This window comes from Mesoplodon densirostris, chromosome 5 (genome assembly GCF_025265405.1).
Source record: "Mesoplodon densirostris isolate mMesDen1 chromosome 5, mMesDen1 primary haplotype, whole genome shotgun sequence".
NCBI lineage: Eukaryota > Metazoa > Chordata > Mammalia > Artiodactyla > Ziphiidae > Mesoplodon > Mesoplodon densirostris.
This window is the reverse complement of record NC_082665.1, coordinates 12,802,287-12,821,282: the sequence shown is the minus strand read 5'-3', so window position 1 is coordinate 12,821,282 and position 18,996 is coordinate 12,802,287. Positions and strand designations below refer to the sequence as shown.

The 18,996-nt window shown below is 43.9% G+C and overlaps 1 pseudogene; it reads left to right on the top strand.

Moving 5' to 3' along the window:
• The first annotated feature begins 6,750 nt into the window (after window positions 1-6,750).
• On the top strand, window positions 6,751-8,334 carry LOC132490944 (elongation factor 1-alpha 1-like; annotated as a pseudogene).
• The last annotated feature ends 10,662 nt before the right edge of the window (window positions 8,335-18,996 follow it).

Below are 18,996 nucleotides of genomic sequence, written 5' to 3'. Positions count from 1 at the left end.
GTTTCAGGAAGTACCCTCCTGTGTTCTGTAAGCAGATCTGTAGTGAGCATCTGAGAACGTGGTTTTTTTTGTGGCCTGTTGGAGTTTCAGAGTCTCTTATAGAAAAAATCTATGGGCTTGACCCTGAGTCCCTCACCTGACAAGACTATTGTGCCTGTGGAAATGTCTACCTTGTAGGCAGGTCAGAGGGAGTGGCCTGAAAAGATCTGAGCTCTTGCAGCGGTACTAAGAGAAGGGGATATGCCCAAAATTCAGGCTGTAAAGGGCAATACTCTTGTTAGCAAAGACGAACTTAATTCTGACTAGTTGTCCACACGGGTTCTCTTCTGTGGTTAATTGCCAACCACCAAGTTTGTTTTCAACCAGGGTGGACCTGACCAAAGCGACAGCAGGGAGAGGTAGGAAACAGTCAAAAACGATTCAGTTTCTGCCTGTGTGGCCTTGGGCAAACAAAGAGAGAGAGAGTGGGAGAACTTGGCAGTACTACCCAGCTGATAAGTGGTGGACCACTCACCCCGTGTGTCCTAACCCCAATTTAAAAACAAAGAAACAGGGGACTTCCCCGGTGGCGAAGTGGTTAAGAATCAGCCTGCCAATGCAGGGGACACAGGTTTGAGCCCGGGAAGATCCCACATGCCGTGGAGCAACTAAGCCTGTGCGCCACAACTACTGAACCCGTGCGCCTAGAGTCCGTGCTCCACAACAAGAGAAGCCACCGCAATGAGAAGCCTGTGCACCACAATGAAGAGTAGCCCCCGCTTGCTGCAACTAGAGAAAGTCCACATGCAGCAACGAAGACCCAACGCAGTCAAAAATAAATAAGTGTCTATATGAATGAATACAGAGACCTGGGTCTTGAGCTTGGTTAATGTCAATCTATCCTAAAAGGCAAGTTGACTAAGTATGCTGGCAAAAAGCCTCAGGATGCAGGTTTTCAAATCTACAAGCTTATGAACTCGCCCTTGGACTGTGGTGAATTAGCCAAGGGAAGAGTCCAGCCTCTAATAGCCAACGAGTTCATCTCCACTGGCCATATTTCTCATTCACATCTGTTAAGTGAGTGTGTTTATTTATTCCCATTTCAATCTTACAAGGTTAAGTTCAAGTTCTGGAAATGGATAAAAGGAGAAGCTCAATCAAAGACTGTACCAAGTTCATATTAAAGCATGCTTATCACAGACTCTCAGGATGTGAGAATGATATATTGTGCACAAGCTGAGAGTTTACCCTGCATTATTTCATCTGGTTAAACGCTTGTTAATGCAATCACATTATAGAGAGGAGAGGTATGGAATTCCTTTCTCTATTCTGATACAAGTTTTAGTCTTTTTACTGACAAATGTTTTAGTATGACACTTACCTGAGATCAAAACTCTTCCATTATCTGCTTGTTTAGCAGTGGGAAGAATGAAGCATTCTTTCAAAAACAGTCACTATGAACTCCAGTGAAAGATAGTGTCCATAGGCTAGAAGAGATAAGTAAACCTACAGCAATATTTACTATGTGCATTGCATTATACAACCAGCCATAATAGATTCCAAAAAGTATTACATGGTAGACTTACCCTCAAGAGATTTACAGTATCACTAGGATGACAAGTATCATTGTAATAACCTGATAAGTTCAATCACAGTAAAGAACTTAACCAAGAACCCAAGATGATATGAGATGCTACAAGGCCATGTAATAATTATCAAATGAATTATTTGAGCAATAGATACATCACATTAGTATGATCCAGGCTAGGCAGTTGTGAGTTTCTTACCGAAATGATAGTAAAGCAGAGAAGAAAACAGAAGCATCATATTTGTCTTTTTTTTCTCCTCTGAGACAAAGTTGAAGAAAAGCAGAAAATGTTCCCCTCTTGTCCAATATGGAACTAGCCAAAGTGTGAGGCCAGTCGATAAAAATCATGACATAGATGATGCTTGTCTTCTTAAATTTCCCCAAGTCCACTCTGCTCACCTCCCCACACATGCACACACAGCACCTTCTTTGTGCCCCCATCTTCCCAAGGCCCCAGTTGTTGCAGCTTTCCCAGAACTTATATCCCAGGACAATGCTTCCTCCAGAATTATTCATTTTTCTGCCTCCCTCCCTATGCTAAGTCCCTCTTCTTCCCCACACTTTCTCCTTAACCTGTTTCCTTACGAAAGCTGTTTTTAGCTAGCTATCAGAAAATAGAGAAATTTGGTGAATTTACCATGAGGTGTTGGAGAATAATATCAACTTGCAGCCAACCCATGAATATTTTTACACTTTAAAAGAGGGCATTTGGAGATCACATCTCCCCCAATGAATTTCTAGTAGTTTCATTTTAGTCACTGTGACATTGAATGGGGGCTGGAGCTGGGGTACGAACAGGCAGGTCATGGGCCAGGAGGCAAAGAACTTCTGAACATTCTGCATGAATCTGCCTGTGAATTCCAGCCATTATCCCATATTTTATAGTTGGGGGGGGTATGCCCCTGTGTTTAAAAATATACTTTCAAATCCATTCAGGAAGTATGCACTCATCCTACTAGGACAATTCCCATAAGAGTCATAGCCACAATAAATATGTATTGTGTAGATGACCAGGGTCTCAGATCAAACTGCTCAAAAATACTAGGTTATTGAGTTGATGGCCCTAATCTTTGAACAGTGAAATGTAGCAAAGTCCATACCCAGTTAAGAGATTAAAATATCAATGATAAATTTCAAAGCTATTGTGAAAACTGGTCTAACATCTTAGTCATTGGACAGAAATATGAGAAAATATAGAAAATTTGAATAACAATGTATTCAAATTAATAGCTGGTATGAGAACTTTCTACACACAAACAGAATACATGTTCTTCTTAAATAACAGGGAATAGTCATAAAAATTGACTACCTCCTAGGCCACAAAGGAGGCCCTAATAAATTTCAAAAAAAAAAAAAAATCAACATCATACAGACCATGTTCTCTGACCATCAGGCAATAAAATTTGACTTGATAATAAGAGGACAGGATTTTAAAAATCCCATAAGGGGCTTCCCTGGTGGCGCAGTGGTTAAGAATCCACCTGCCAATGCAGGGGACACAGGTTCATGCCTGTTGTTCCAGACACAGGTCTGGGAAGATCCCACATGCCGGAGAGCAACTAAGCCCGTGCGCCACAACTACTGAGCCTGCACTTTAGAGCCCGCGAGCCACAACTACTGAACCCACGTGCCACAACTGAAGCCCTTGCACCTAGAGACCGTGCTCCACATCAAGAGAAGCCACCGCAATGAGATGCTTACACACCGTAACGAACAGTAACCCCCAGGTTCGCCACAATTAGAGAAAGCCCGTGTGCAGCAGCGAAGACCCAACAGAGCCAAAAAAAAGTCATGTAATTAAAAAAAAATCCCCATAAGCCTGGGAGAGGAAAAACAAAAACAAAACTTCTAAGTAATCATTGGGAAGCATTAGGGAAATTATGAAAGACTTGGAATGCAATAAAACGAACACTTTACATTGCTTAGTCTGTGGGACACAGGTCTTAGAGGAAAATTTATAGCTTTAAGTAAATTTATCAGAAAGCAGAAAAGGTTGAAAACAAATGAACTGATAATACATATTCAAATCAAGAAATTGGAAAAAGTACAATAGAATCAACCCAAAGAAGTAAGAAGAAAAAAGTAGCAAAGATAAGGAGAGAAACCAGTTATAAAGGAAATGAGAAAAACAATAAAGAACATTCACAAACCAAAAGCTGATTGTTTTTGTTTTTTAGATTAAGTAAACAAACCTGTGGCAAGATAAATGAGGAAGGAAAAAGAAAAACTGCCAAACAACAAGACACAGGAGTAAAGGGGGAAAACAGTATACAAACATAGATTTTTAATAGTAAATATTTAAATATATTTAGAAATGTATTTAGAAACAACTATTCACAAAAACTTTCAAAACTAAAAGAAGTTAACAAATTACCCTTCTGGAAAAGGGTAAGAATCCCAAAACTGACACAAAAAACACTAGAAAATTTGGATAGACCAATAATTGCTAAATAAAATGATATGATAACCAAACCTTTCCCAAGGTACGGTGATTTTCAGGTAAGTTCTTGCAATCTTTTAAGAAACAGATAATCCCTACCTTATTCAGTTTGCTTCATAAAACAAAAAAGAAGGAAAGATTCCCAACATCTTTTATGAGGCTCATATAACCTTAAATAGAAAACTAACTATAGATAATACAAAGTAAGAAAATGATGGGCTTATTTCACTTATGGACATAGATGTATGTAAATAAAATATTAACTAACCTAATCTAACACTGCACTTAAAAAAAAAGACATGAAATACAAGGATGGTTTAATGTCATGTCTATGTAATTCACCACATTAATGGATTAAAGGAGAAAAATAAATTATCTCAATAGATGGAAAAATGCATTTGAAAAAATACCTAGTCATGATTTTTTAAATTCACATAAAACTAGGAATAGAAGGAACTTCTTTAACTTAATAAAGGTTATATGTACCTAAAACCTACAGTAACCATTTTACATAATGGAAAGATTTTAACTGCATTTGAATTATGACTGGGAACAATAGGAAAGACACAGATGAATTCACACTATGCTGCTGTCTATTACTAGAGGTCCTGGTTAATGAGATAAGGTAAGACAAAGAAACAAGATATGGAAGAATTAGAACAGACAAAACCGTCATCTACTTATAAAATTCAACAGAAATACAAACTAAATAAAAGTTTAGCCAGGTTGTCAGATATAAGATCAAGTTACCAAAATTGGTATCATTACCTCTACACTAGCAATAACTAAAAATGTAGCAGAAAACAAGACACCATCACAAAGGAAAAAAACCTGTAAATTATTTCAGAATTAAACTAAAATGACTTCACAACATCTTTAAGGAGAAAATTGTAAAAGAAGATCTGACTAAATAGACAATACAATGTTCAGGGAAGAATGTCTTCACAGTGTATATTTGTTAGTTAATTCTGCCTAAATTAAGCTATAAAACAAATTATTGCCATTCCAGTCAAAATTAAGAAACTCAAAAAAAATCATGATAAATTTGTGTGGAAAAATAAAGGCCTATGAGTAGCTGAGTCAAAAATACTTCCTTATCATTCATGAAGACGTATCTTAAAATTATAATAGTCAAATTAGAATGGTAGTGGTAAAAAAAAATAGACAAATAGGCCAGTGTAACAGAATATAGACTCAAAAACAGACCTGTGTCATGGAGGTATAGGTTAACAACCCTGAAACTGCTTTTATGCATTCTGGAGTTAAATGAATAAGCAAATGGATGGAAAATGATGGGGGTCCAGTTTCTCACTGTTGAAGAGGGCAGTTACTTATAAACAACAAGGTAAGGCTAGAATGAACCCTGTGGGACTGATAAGAGTTGGAGATATCACTATGATCTCATATTTAACTTAATATAAACAGAGATAGATTGATACAGAAATAAGTATAGATATGTATTATACCTGGGTTTGTACACATGCATATATTTCCTAGCTCTTTTCACTGACAGAACCTAGAAGCAGTGACACCCCAGTAGCAATGAGCGCACCCAGTGCCCACATCTTGATTTCTAATACCATTACCAAATAAAAGGAACCAGGACGCTTTGGAGAAATGGCAAATTCTAAGGCTGGGACAGACCACATATTAAACAAGCCCTGAGCATCTTGTAGTACCAGAAAGTAAGAAATGTTTCCCAAAAAATGGAGGATATGTCAAAGGGACACAGGAACCAACTTGAAACAATTCCCAATGGAACAATTTGAGGGACAAGATAATTAACATAGTATTGGATTATAACCCCAGGTATAAAATAAATGTACATGTCTATACAGATATTAAATGATTGTATAAATAAATAAATGGGGAGAAGATCTCTCTTGCAAGGTAAGATTCCTTACAAATCTTCTTACAAAAGTAATCCAAGTAATATATGTAGTTACTTCCTGCTCCAAGAGGTGGAGCTTAGTTCATACACTCCCTCCCCACCTCCTCCAGTGTAGGCTTAGTGACCAACTTCCAAAGATTAGAGTCTGGAAAAGGAAAAATTATAACTTTATAGTGGAGAAACATGACAAACACTACCTTAACCAAGTGATCAAGGTTAACATCACCAGTGGTAAGTGCTGTTGCTATCAGGTACCCTTGACATGATGTGATGAGGAGGGCATTTCACATCTATAGCATCCTTCCCCAAACCCATAACCCCAGCCCAATCATGTGAAAGACGTCAGACAAATCTAAATTGAGGGAGCCTAAAAAATACATCATCTGTACTCTTTAAAACTGTCAAGATCATGAAAAACAAGGAAAAACTGGGAAACTGTCAAAGATCAGATAAGACTGGGGAGACATGACAACTAAATGCACTGTGATGCCCTGGACTCGATCCTGAGACAGGAGAAGGACACTAGGGGAAAAGTTGGTAAAATACGAATAAAGTCTGGAGTTTAGTTAACAGCAATGTACCAAAGTTGTTTTCTTAGTTTTAACAAAAGTACCACATAAGCATGAAAAATATGGATATTAGATGAAACTGGATGAGGGTGTATGGAATTCCTCTTTTCAACTTTTCTGCAAATCTAGAATTATTCCAAAATTAAAACTTTATTCAAAAGAAAACAAAGACCTTTGCATATACAGGAGCTTGATATATGATAAAGATAGCACTACTTTTTTCACAACGGGTTTTCCACCAGAACACAGCTGTTATGAAACCCACGGCTGAATCTAAGCCAAAATGGGAAAGGAAAAGACTCATATCAACATTGTCATCACTGGACACTTAGATTCAAGCAAGTCTACCATTAATGGCCATCTGATCTACAAATATGGTGGGACTGACAAGAAAAAACATCGAAAAATTTGAGAAGGAGGCTGCTGAGATGGGAAGGGGCTCATTCAAGGATGCCTGGGTCTTGGACAAAGTGAAAGAGGAACATAAGTGTGACATCACCATTGATATATTGTATCACCATCAATATCTCCCTGTGGAAATTCAAGACCACCAAGTATTATGTGACCATCGTTGATGTCACAGGACACAGAGACTTTATCAAAAACCTGATCACAGGCACTTCTCAGCCAGACTGTGCTGTCTTGATTGTTGCTGATGGTGAATTTGCAGCAAGTGTTCCAAGAACAAGCAGACCCATGAGTGTGCCCTCCTGGCTTACACACTGGGTGTGAAGCAATTAATTGTTGATGTTAACAAAAGGGATTCCTACCGGAAAGAGATACAAAGAAATCATTCAGGAAGTCAGCACCTACCTTAAGAAAATTGGCTATAACCCTGACACAGTAGCATTTGTACCAATTCTGGTTGGAATGGTGACAACATGCTGGAGCCATGGAAAGTCATCCATAAAGAAGGCAACGCCGGGCTTCCCTGGTGGCACAGTGGTTGAGAGCCCGCCTGCCGATGCAGGGGACGCGGGTTCGTGCCCCGGTCCGGGAGGATCCCACATGCCGCAGAGCGGCTGGGCCCGTGAGCCATGGCCGCTGAGCCCGCGCGTCCGGAGCCTGTGCTCCGCAACGGGAGAGGCCACAACAGTGAGAGGCCCGCGTACCATAAAAAAAAAAAAAAAAAAAAAAGAAAGAAGGCAATGCCAGTGGAACCACACCTCCTGAAGCTCTGGATTGCGTTCTGCCACCAACTCATCCAACTGACAAACTCATTTGTCTACTCCTCCAGAACATCTACAAAATTGACGGAATTGATGCTGTCCCTGTGGAGATGGGTGTTCTCAACCCCAGCATGGTGGTCACCTTGGCTCCAGTCAACGTTATAATTGAAGCCGAGTCTGATGAAATGCACCATGAAGCTCTGAGTGAAGCTCTTCCGGAGGATTATGTGGGCTTCAACATCGAAAAGGTGTCTGTCAAAGATATTCACCATGGCAATGTGGGTGGGGTCAGCAAAAATGACCCACCCATGGAAGCAGCTGACTTCCGGACTATCCTAAACTCTCCAGGCCAAATCAGTGCTGGCTATGCACCCGTGTGGGATTGTCACCCAGCTCACATTGCTTGCACATTTGCTGAGCTGAAGGAGGTTGATTGCCGTTCTGAGAAGAAGCCAGAAGATGGCCCCAGATTCTTGAAATCTTGTGAGGCTACCATGGTTGATACGGTTCCTATAAGCCCATGTGTGTTGAGAGCTTCTCTGATGCCCCTTTGGGTCGTTTACTGTTCGTGACATGAGACACACAGTTGCTATGGATGTCATCAAAACAGTGGCCAAGAAGGCTGCTGGAGCTAGCAAGGTCACCAAGTCTGCCCAGAAAGCTCAGAAGGCTAAATTAATATGATCCCCTATACCTGCCACCCCCATCTTAACCGGTGGTGAAAGAATGATCTCAGCACTGTTTGTCTCAATTGGTCATTTAAACTGGTTACTAATATCAATGTATCATAAAAACCTTCAGAAGGAAAGAGAATGTTTGGCACGTGTGTGTGTGTGTGTGTGTGTGTGTGTCAGTTTTAAGTTATTAGTTTTTAAAATCAGCACTTTTTAATGGAAACAACTTGACCAAAAATCTGGCACAGAATTTTGAGACCCCTTAAAACAAGTTTAATGAGAAAAAAGAAAAAAAAAGATGGCACCAAAGATCAATGGGAAAAAGGTGGTGTGGTACATTGCCAAGCTGATCCACAAATCCCTCCCATCCTGGAATGCAAGCCTCTTGGCAGTGAGACTTCCCAGTTCCTTCCTCCGGAGGGGGAGGTGTTTCTTCACCCATCCAGGAACAGTTTGGATTTAGAGGTCTCAGCAGCCAAGTACCACTGCCACCGTAGAGTATTCCTGGCTTGCTAGTTTAAATTATGACAGTTCTGTGCATTTTCATTATTTCCTTTACTTTCTTTAGTCTTTATTATTCAGTTTACTTTTTTTGGTGTTTGTTAACATTTTAACTACATCAACACTGCAATTTTACTTTGTTGCTATTGAAGTAATCCTGGACCACTAATTCCAAATGTAATTATATTTTCAAAGAGGTTTTGTGTGGGGAACATCATCCCTGAAAGTGCAGAATGGTAGGCAGGTCAACTTGAGCGCTCTGGAAATGAGTAAAGGCTTGGGGCGGGGGGGTGGTGACTGGTGTACCCAGGGACCAGCAGACAGCCCTGAGTGAGTTAGGGCGGCAACCCATGGGGGAAGAGCATTCCAAGTAGGAGCTACAGCAAATGCAAAGGCACTGAGGGGACTTCGCTGATGGTCCAGCGATTAAGAATACCCCTTCCGGGCCTCCCTGGTGGCGCAGTGGTTGGGAGTCCGCCTGCCGATGCAGGGGATACGGGTTCGTGCCCCGGTCTGGGAGGATCCCATGTGCCGCGGAGCGGCTGGGCCCGTGAGCCATGGCCGCTGGGCCTGCGCATCCGGAGCCTGTGCTCCGCAACGGGAGAGGCCACAACAGTGAGAGGCCCGCATACCGCAAAAAGAAAAAAAAAAAAAAAAAAAAAGAATACCCCTTCCAATGCAGAGGACAAGGGTTCGATCCCTGGTTGGGTAACTAAGATCCCAAAGATCCCACATGCCACAGGGCAACTAAGCCCGAGTAGCAACTACTGAGACCAGGCTCTCTGGAGCCTGTGCGCCACAACTAGAGAGACGCCCACGTGCTTCAACGAAAAGATCCACATGCCACAACGCATGACCCGACACAACCAAATAAATAAATAAATATATATATATATATATTTAATGCAAAGGCACTGAGGTAGCAAGGTAATCAGAGAGTTCAGGAAACAGCAAAAGGGCCATTGTGTCTGCAAGGGAGGGGGGGCCAGAGTGGTAAAAATGAGGTCAGTTGGAGAGTCAGCCAGACACAGTTTATGCAGTTCTTGTTGACAAAGTAAGGTCTTCATAATATTTGGATTGTCTAGATTTGCAGTTCCCAAACTGGCCACCAAACTGCCCACCAAACTGCCCAGAGTACCGCAAGAAACTCACATATTGGAAGGTTTTTATAAGTTGAGGGAAATACAGCAATTCCTGACATCTATTGCAAACCATGAACTCAAGGTAGTTCAAAATTTCAACATTAGATTGTGCTATTTGCTATTTTTCTTCTTTTTTCTGCCTCTGCAGTCACATTGTGTTCTCTTTTTAAATTTTTATTTATTTACTTACTTATTTTTGGCTGCGTTGGGTCTTCGATGCTGCACGCGGGCTTTCTCTAGTTGCGGCGAGCGGGGGCTACTCTTTGCTGCAGTGTGCGGGCCTCTCATTGCGGTGGCTGCTCTTGTTGCAGAGCACGGTCTCTAGGTGCAAGGGCTTCAGTAGTTGTGGCACGCGGACTCAGTTTTTGTGGCTCGCAGGCTCTACAGTGCAGGCTCAGTAGTTGTGGCACACGGGCTTAGCTGCTCCGTGGCATGTGGGATCTTCCTGCACCAGGGATCAAACCCATGTCCCCCTGCATTGGCAGGCGGATTCTTAACCACTGTGCCACCGGGAAGTCCCTGTGCTACTTTTCTTTCTTTCTTCTTCTCTTCTTCTTCTTTTTTTTTGTGCTATTTTTCTATCAAAGATGTCAGAGCTTCACAAAGCTGGGATTTCAGTGGTTACTGTAATAAAAAGCAAGTACCAAGCGAAATCTACATGAAACAGAAAATAAGGGTGGCAATGTCCAATCTGATTTCAAGGTTGGAGACATAGCGATGTGCCTAATGGGTGTGCAAAACCCCTTAGTAAATAATTGCAGTTATTTAAGAATAAAATAAAAAATATTTTTTCTTTTACATAATATACATTTTCCCTAAATAGCTACTTAATTAATTGTTAGAACATAAATACTTGCTAAGTTGTTTGGATCTAGCTATTTAACAAATTTTTAACAGTGCAATAATTTTTTTGGCCTAGGGGCCCTGCAAAAAATCACTGGGACAATAAGGGCACCATGAACTGAGAAACTCTGGGAACCTCTGCTCTATACCCTTAAATGGAATTCACTTTCATTGGTTCTGAATTCCTGTTAATGGACTTTAATTTTGGTGTTTTTTTTTTTTTGGTAGCTTTAATCTTTCCCTTGGGAATGATCATTTAAATTAAAATTTTCTTTTTTTGTTTACCCAGGTTTCTAGCTGTATCATTCACAATAGCCAAAACGTGGACGCAACCCAAGTGTCCATCCAAAGATAAATGCATAAACAAAATGTGGTGTATACATGCAATGGAATATTATCTAGCCTTAAAAAGGAAGGAAATTCTGTGACATGCTACAACATGGATGAAACTTGAAGATATCAGGCTCCGTGAAAGAAGCCAGACACAAAAGGACAAATGCTGTTATGATTACACTTAGATGAGGGACCTAGAGTAGTTAGATTCATAGAGACAGAAGGTAGAATGTTGGTTGCCAGGGCGTAGAGAAAGAGGAGAATGGAGGGTTCTTGTTTAATGGGGAGAGAGTTTCAGTTTTTGAAGATGAAGAATGTTCTGGAGATGGATGGAAGTAATGGTTGTACAACAATGTGAATGTACTGAATACCATTAAACTGTACACTTAAAATGGTTGAAATGGTAAATATTAGGTTATCTGTGTCTCACCACAATAAAAAAATGATTTATGAAATTCATGGACCGCAGTTATTATTCCTAAGACAAATTAAGATTCTCACCTACAGAGGGCGCACTTGTCAGGTCCTAGTACCTTTCCTTGGTGGGTTGCAGAAACTGTACTGTCTGAAGCTGCAGTTTGCTCCTCTCCCAGCACCTGTGCAGCAGTTCTCCCCCTTCCAGCCTCTCCCTCACCCTACTGAGGACTTTGCTAAAGGATTTTTACTACTGTTGACCAAAGGGAAGCAGACTTGGCTTATACATGACCACCCTTCTCTTTTCTTCCTTTTTGGAGAGACACAGTTACGAGAGGCGCCAATATGGTCTATATATTCACCACTTAAAAATGGTGAAGATGCATCGGTCAGAATGGCCATCATCAAAAAGTCTACAAACAATAAATGCTGGAGAGGGTGTGGAGAAAAGGGAACCTTCTTGCACTGTTGGTGGGGATGTAAATTGATACAGCCACTATGGAGAAAAATATGGAGGTTCCTTAAAAAACTAAAAATAGAACTACCATATGACCCAGCAATCCCACTACTGGGCATATACCCTGAGAAAACCATAATTCAAAAAGAGTCATGTACCCCAATGTTCATTGCAGCTCTATTTACAATAGCCAGGACATGGAAGCAACCTAAGTGTCCATAAACAGATGAATGGATAAAGAAGATGTGGCACATATATACAATGGAATATTACTCAGCCATAAAAAGGAACGAAACTGAGTTATTTGTAGTGAGGTGGATGGACCTAGAGTCTGTCATACAGAGTGAAGTAAGTCAGAAAGAGAAAAATACCGTATGCTAACACATATATATGGAATCTAAAAAAAAAAAAAGGTCATGAAGAACCTAGGGGCAAGACAGGAATAAAGACACAGACCTACTCGAAAATGGACTTGAGGATACGGGGAGGGGAAAGGGTAAGCTGGGACAAATGAGAGAGTGGCATGGACATATATACACTACCAAACATAAAGTAGATAGCTAGTGGGAAGCAGCCGCATAGCACAGGGAGATCAGCTCGGTGCTTTGTGAACACCTGGAGGGGTGGGATAGGAAGGGTGGGAGGGAGGGAGAGGCAAGAGGGAAGAGATATGGGGACACATGTAGATGTATAACCGATTCACTTTGTTATAAAGCAGAAACTAACACACCATTGTAAAGCAATTATACTCCAATAAAGATGTTAAAAAAAATGGTGAAGATGCTACATTGTATGTTATGTATATTTCACCACAGTAAAAACTAATTTTAAAAGAAAAGAAAGGTTATATAATGTCAGGCCTTTGAGGATTGGAAGAACTGATGTCAGATTCAACCAGCATTTTGTAGGCAAAGGAGATCCCAAGAACTCCGGTATGTCACAGAGGGCTGGGGGACAGGGATGCTTCCGGGCAGAGGAAGAGGGTGGAGGCTGACAAAGTGGGCCAGAGGTGGGGAGAAAAAGGGGTATTCAGAAACCAGAGTCAGGGAGAGTTCACAGAAAGAAAAAAAAAATTTCTGGTGAAAAAGCCCAGCCCAGTTTCCTGACAGGGGACCAGGGCCACTGTCGTCCAGAGGAACAAGTCGGAAACTCTTACATTTCCATCATTACCTAACAAGGCAAAGGGCATTTGATCACAAAGACATCCCTAGGGGTTTGAATGGAAAGCAAACACTGTTTTATGCTCAAGCAATAATAATACACTAAGGCCATGAGATGGTTCTGTTTATTACCGTGTATGGGGCTTCTGCTCTGACTTGCCTCTCAGCTAGGTCCGCTCTAAACTGTTCCACCACCCACAACTCAAGTACCAACAGTGGCAGAGCTGGGATTCGAACCTTTGAGCTCTGACCATGGAGGCCATACAATTAATTACCCACTGCCACATGCTGTGTCATCTGGCAGGGCAAGCTTGGTAGTTCAGAGCTAGATGTGTTTCTCCCAAACCGACTATGGAACATCCTTCCATCAGCACACTTTCCCTTCTGATGGCACAGGACGAGGTAGGAAGAGTAGGGGGTTGTGATCTCTGGAGAAAACGTCCCTGCTCTCAGGGGCGGTCCAGGCAGGCTGGATTGCCTGCAGCGTTTGCTGTATCACTGGCAGCAGGACTGCCAGGGCTTCTGTGGGAACAGCACTTTCCAGCCTCAGAGGGGAAAATGGTGTCTGCTCCTTCCAGGATGGAGTCATGCTCTCCTCCAGAAACTGAGTTTACCACCTTGAATACTTGGGAATGCTGACGCTGAAAACTCCCAAGAATCAGAATTCAATCATTCACAATGCTTCAGGAATCCCCCCCAAGTTTGCTCATACGACATTCTTCTTCTATAAAGAGAAAAATATGAACAACATAAAAACAAACCGAGAGCAAAAAAGAAATGAAACTATGTATTTAAGAAAACATTAAGGAATGTCTTGGAACCGGTATAGATTTAGCCCAATTTCCTGAAATCCTACATCTAATTTAAATAGGCCGTGGGCTCTTAGAGCCAAAATGGACCTTTTGAGTCCACCATTTTCATTTTGCAGATGAAAGTCAGGGAGGTCCAATGCCTCCGTCAGTGGCTGTCTGTCGGGGGCAGAGTACAGCCTATTGCACTTGATGCCTTTGGCCTTGGACGGACACAAGTTTTGAGCCCATATTCTTAAAGGTTTCCTTCCATAGGCTTTTGGGCCAAACACTCCCCTCACGGCCTCTCAAGTGCATCCCCAGCTTTCACAATCTTCAGCAAGCAGCTCTTTGCTATTGATGTGGCTTTTTGGTGCCAGCTCTATGAACAAACCAGCGTTTGTCGCTTTTTAAAAATAAGCCTTTTTAGCTCTGGACAACATTTGGCCTCAGTATCCTGAGCTGAAAGGTTGGTTTCTTTGCAGCTGACAAATGATGGCTTATGGCTTCTCAGAACGGCTGCAGCCCGTCTTTGTTGAAAGCCCCAAAGCCTTACTTTGATAGCCCAGTGAGAGCACAGCTTCAGCCTGGAGCTTAAGTGCACAGCACACAGACATCCTCCAAAGCAGGTTTGGCTATGTGGGGAGGGAAATAGCCAGGATCTCAAGGAAGGAGGAAAATAGAGATATAACTTAGAGCTGGAAAGAAGGAACAGAGTTGCTTCAAAAGGAAGGGGAAAAAAGGCAGGAATCAAGGTAGGTAATTTACAGTATCCTGCAAGGATGCCTCTTACACACAGAATGAATGCTCCAGGTACAGAGGCACTTCTCAAACTCACATGCGAGAAGGGGCAAGATGGCCAATGGTGCTATCACATAGAAAGGAACACTTTTAGTTAACTCCATGTGGACACTCATCCCCTACTTTCTGTACCTTTGCAGTTTAAGAGGACTTCAAATTCTGCCACAGATGATCTGTGAGGGTCGTGATGTCAGTTTCCATATCTGAGACGGGAGATACTGGTAGTGCCTGGGCCAGCTTCATGAGCATGTGGCCTGTGTAGTAACTCAGGACCCCCTGCTCAGAGCCCACACTGGGTTTAATACCCTGCTATCACTATCTTGAAATTCGGGATAATTTTTCAACAAGGAGCTATGCGTTTTCATCTTGCACTGGGCCAGTGAATTCAGTAGCTGGTCCTGGTTAGTACCCCATTGTTTAGGTATTTGATTGTATGATATTTTCAGAGAGGGAAATGGGGGCGGGGAGTAACTGGCTTCCATTTTGTTGGGGGCACACAAAGTATGAGGACCAGAGGGGAAAATAAATGCAATTGTTTAATTTTCTTGCAAGATTCCAAAATTCTTAAAGACATCAGATTAGGAGTAAGATGATTTAACAGGGTGCAGCTGAGGGGCACAGCAGAGGGCAGGCAGGGACTTGTCCTCCAGCCTCGTCACTCACACTCGTCACTCACATCCCACGAGCACCCAGAGCACACTGCGCTCCCCATCTTTCCCAAACACCTTTCCAATCTGGCCACTCCTCCCTTCTCTCTGGGCCTGCAAAGCGCCAGCCCAATGCTCAGTCACGGCCTCCGGGCTACCCTCCCCTCCACCATCTCCACTTTGCGGTCTTTGTTTGATCTTTTTAAAAAATGGCTTTATAAACAACAAGGTTCTATTGTATAGCACAGGTAACTATATTCAATAACCTGTAATAAACCATAATGGAAAAGTATATGAAAAAGAAAAGAATTTTTTTAAAGAATATATATATGGTATATATACATATATATATATATAAAACTGAGTCACTTTGCTGTACAGCAGTAAAGAACACAACATTGTAAATCAACTATACTTCAATAAAAAATTAAAAAAATATTTAAATGAAAAACAGTTTTATGGGGGAATTCCCTGGCGGTCCAGTGGTTAAGATTCTGCGCTTCCACTGCAGGGGGCACGGGTTTGATTCTTGGTTAAGGAGCTAAGATCCCGCATGCCACTCCGTGCAGACAAACAAACAAACAAAAAACACCCCAGCTTTATGGAGATATAACCCACATACCACACAACTCACCCATTTACAGTTCAGTGGGTTTGGGCATATTACATTATTAAGTTTTTTGAAGTTGTGGTAACTACATGACATAAAAATTGCCATTTTAAGTGTACAATTAAGTGGCACTAATTACATCCACAGTGTTATATAGCCATCACCACCATCTAATTCTCAACTCTTGGAAACCTCTAATCTATTTTCTGTTTCTACAAATTTGTGTATTCTAGATATTTCGTGTAAGTGGAACCATGCAATATTTATCATTTTCTCATTTCACCTAGCATAATGTTTTTAAGGTGCATCCATGCTGTAGCATGTATCAGAAGTTCATTCCTTTCTATGACTGGATAATATTCCACATTTTGTTTATCCATTCATCCACTGATGGACACTTGGGTTGCTTCCACCTTTTGGCTATTATGAATAATGCTGCTATGAACATGAGTGTACAAATATCCCTTGGAGTCCCTGCTTCCAATTCTTAGGAGTATAACCCCTGGACCCACTGTTGACCCCTCCAGTCCAGCTGCATTCAGCAGCCAGAGTCATCTTTTACCAACACACGCCTGATTGCGTCACTCATCTGCTTACAACCCTTTGCTGGCTTAAGACGGAAGTGCTCACAAGGGCTTAGGATTAAGATGGAAGTGTTCTGGGGCTTCCCTGGCGGTCCAGTGGGTAGGACTCCTCGCTTTCACTGCCAAGGGCCCGGGTTCAATCCCTGGTTGGGGAACTAAAATCCCACAAGCTGTGCAGTGTGGCCAAAAAAAAAAAAAAAAAAAAAAGATGGAAGCGTTCACCAAGGTCTCTGGGTCCCTGAGCTCTGGCAGCAGACCCCTCCACATCACCCTGCCCTGCCCTTTTCTCTCTGCTCCATGTCCTGCATGCATTTCTGGAGCCATGCTTCTTTGGGATTTCACATATGCTGATCCCTTTTCCTAAGACGTTCTTCCTCCCCAAATATTGATACCTAGCTTTTGCTTGGCCAACTCTTCCCGTCTTTCTCACCCATGTTGTCTTAAAAAGGTCCCTAACACCTCCTAACCTTCCTCCTCCCCTCGCTGGGTCTCGTTCCCACGGCTCCTTGGCATTCCCTTGGCCTTGGCATTCCCTGTCCAATGTCTGTCTTCCTCACTGTACCAATGACTGATACTGACTGAGTACATACTCGTTCCAGGCCTTGTCCCACCCATGTCACCTGTTTCAACTCATTCAATTCTCACAATAAGCCTGACGCCTTTACAGGTAAGGAGGCCTGGGGATGCCGTCACACCTAGTAGCAGTGTCCACACTGGCAACTGCAAACCAGCGCATCCCTACGGGACAGTGGTGGCAGCCACCAGCCCTGAGGGAGCATGGTTCCCGTCCTGTGTTAGGAGTGTCCCCAGCTCCTAGCAGAGAATCTGGTATACGTAGGTACCTAATTCATATCTAAAGAAGATGGATGAATGGAATGGAAAGAACACGAGGGAACCGAGTTTTAAGCAAACGTCACTTACTGAATGGCTGCTAAGTGCTGGGCATCCTTACCCACCCTCCCTGCCTCAGTTTCCCCAGCCTAGAACGTGCACAAGAATACTTAGGTCCAAGGGTTATTGAGAAGGTTGAATATTTTAATGTGAATTTTAAAAATCATTGTGCCTGGCAGACTGGGTCCCACTAACACATATTGATGTTTGCATTTGCCCCTCTGACCCCCTAGGCCAAGACAGGGAGGTAATGGCCGGAATCCCAGTTCTCCTGGCCCTGGCCCTGGCCCTGCCCCTGCCGGAGCACGGTGTGAGACGCAGTGACATCCAGCTCTCCGGGATCCTTGCGGCCCACCTCTAAGAGGTTCCCCCAGGTAGGCCAGCGAGTCTCCGTTTTCTCTGTCCAGGCCTCCCCGCCGCACTCTGCGGCGTGCGCGGTGCCGTTCAGAGCCGGCCGGCGCAGGGCGCCCGGGCCCGCCCTTGGGCCTCATGATCTACATTTCCGCGTCAGGCCCGCCGCGAACTTGGCATGCCCTCCCGCGGTGTTCGGGAACACTTTGTGCCGAGAGCCCGCCCGCCCGGCCCTCCTCCTTCCCGCCGGCGCCGCCTGGCCCGGACGCCCCGCGCAGTCCGCGGGGTTTGGGTTCCTGGACCCCAGGTACCCCACCCGACGCGCGGCCACGGAGCCCCCAAGTACTTGGCCTCCGTTCCCCCGAGCCCGAGCCGTGCAGCCCGCTCCTCCTCGCCCACGGGCTGGGCGTCCAAACGTAGGTTACACCGCGCGTAATCGAGAGGTTCAGAAGGATGCTGTGGCCCATTTTAAAACAAAGCCCATTTATTGCGTTCGGCGGCTGTTTGTGCCGGTCCAGTGTCAGATCCTCTGAGCGCGGCGGACAACCAGGACCCAAAGGAAACGTAGTCGCAGCGAAAAGAAACCGGCTCTGGAGCCATCTGATCCGTTTTCAGCACAATGCACATCCCTCCTCACCCCCCCCCCCCACTCACCCCCAGCCCCGCGATGGTTCCCCTCCTGGCTGCGTAAGCTTTGGCGTCGGGCAATGCTCCGGGTCTCGGTCTTCTCTTCTGTGAAATGGGGATAACTGTGCGTGCTTGGTGATTCTGCACGTGGAGCGCGCTGGGTCGCAGAGACGTCAGTGTTGCGGTCCCACACCTTCAGTACCCCACCTTCCCGCGGCCCCCACCCCGGGGCTCCCGGGCTCCAAACGCGGCTCTGGCTCCTAAGTGCGTCACGGGCACCGGCCGCACTCCACAGGCGGCCAGGGCGAGGCTGGCACGGGGCCAGCGCGGGCCAGGCCAGGGGCGCTGAGCCGTCTCCGGGGCGGGGACCCGGGCGTGGAAGGCGCTAAAGTTGCGCGACCCTCGGCGCGCTGTTGGGGGCGCCCTCCGCGGCGGGCAGCGCGCCAGGGATCGGCCTCCGCAGCTCTGGGCGCCAGAGGCTACACTTTCCCTTCGCCCCCCGCCCTCGTTTCCTCCCGCGCGGCCGCAGCGGAGATT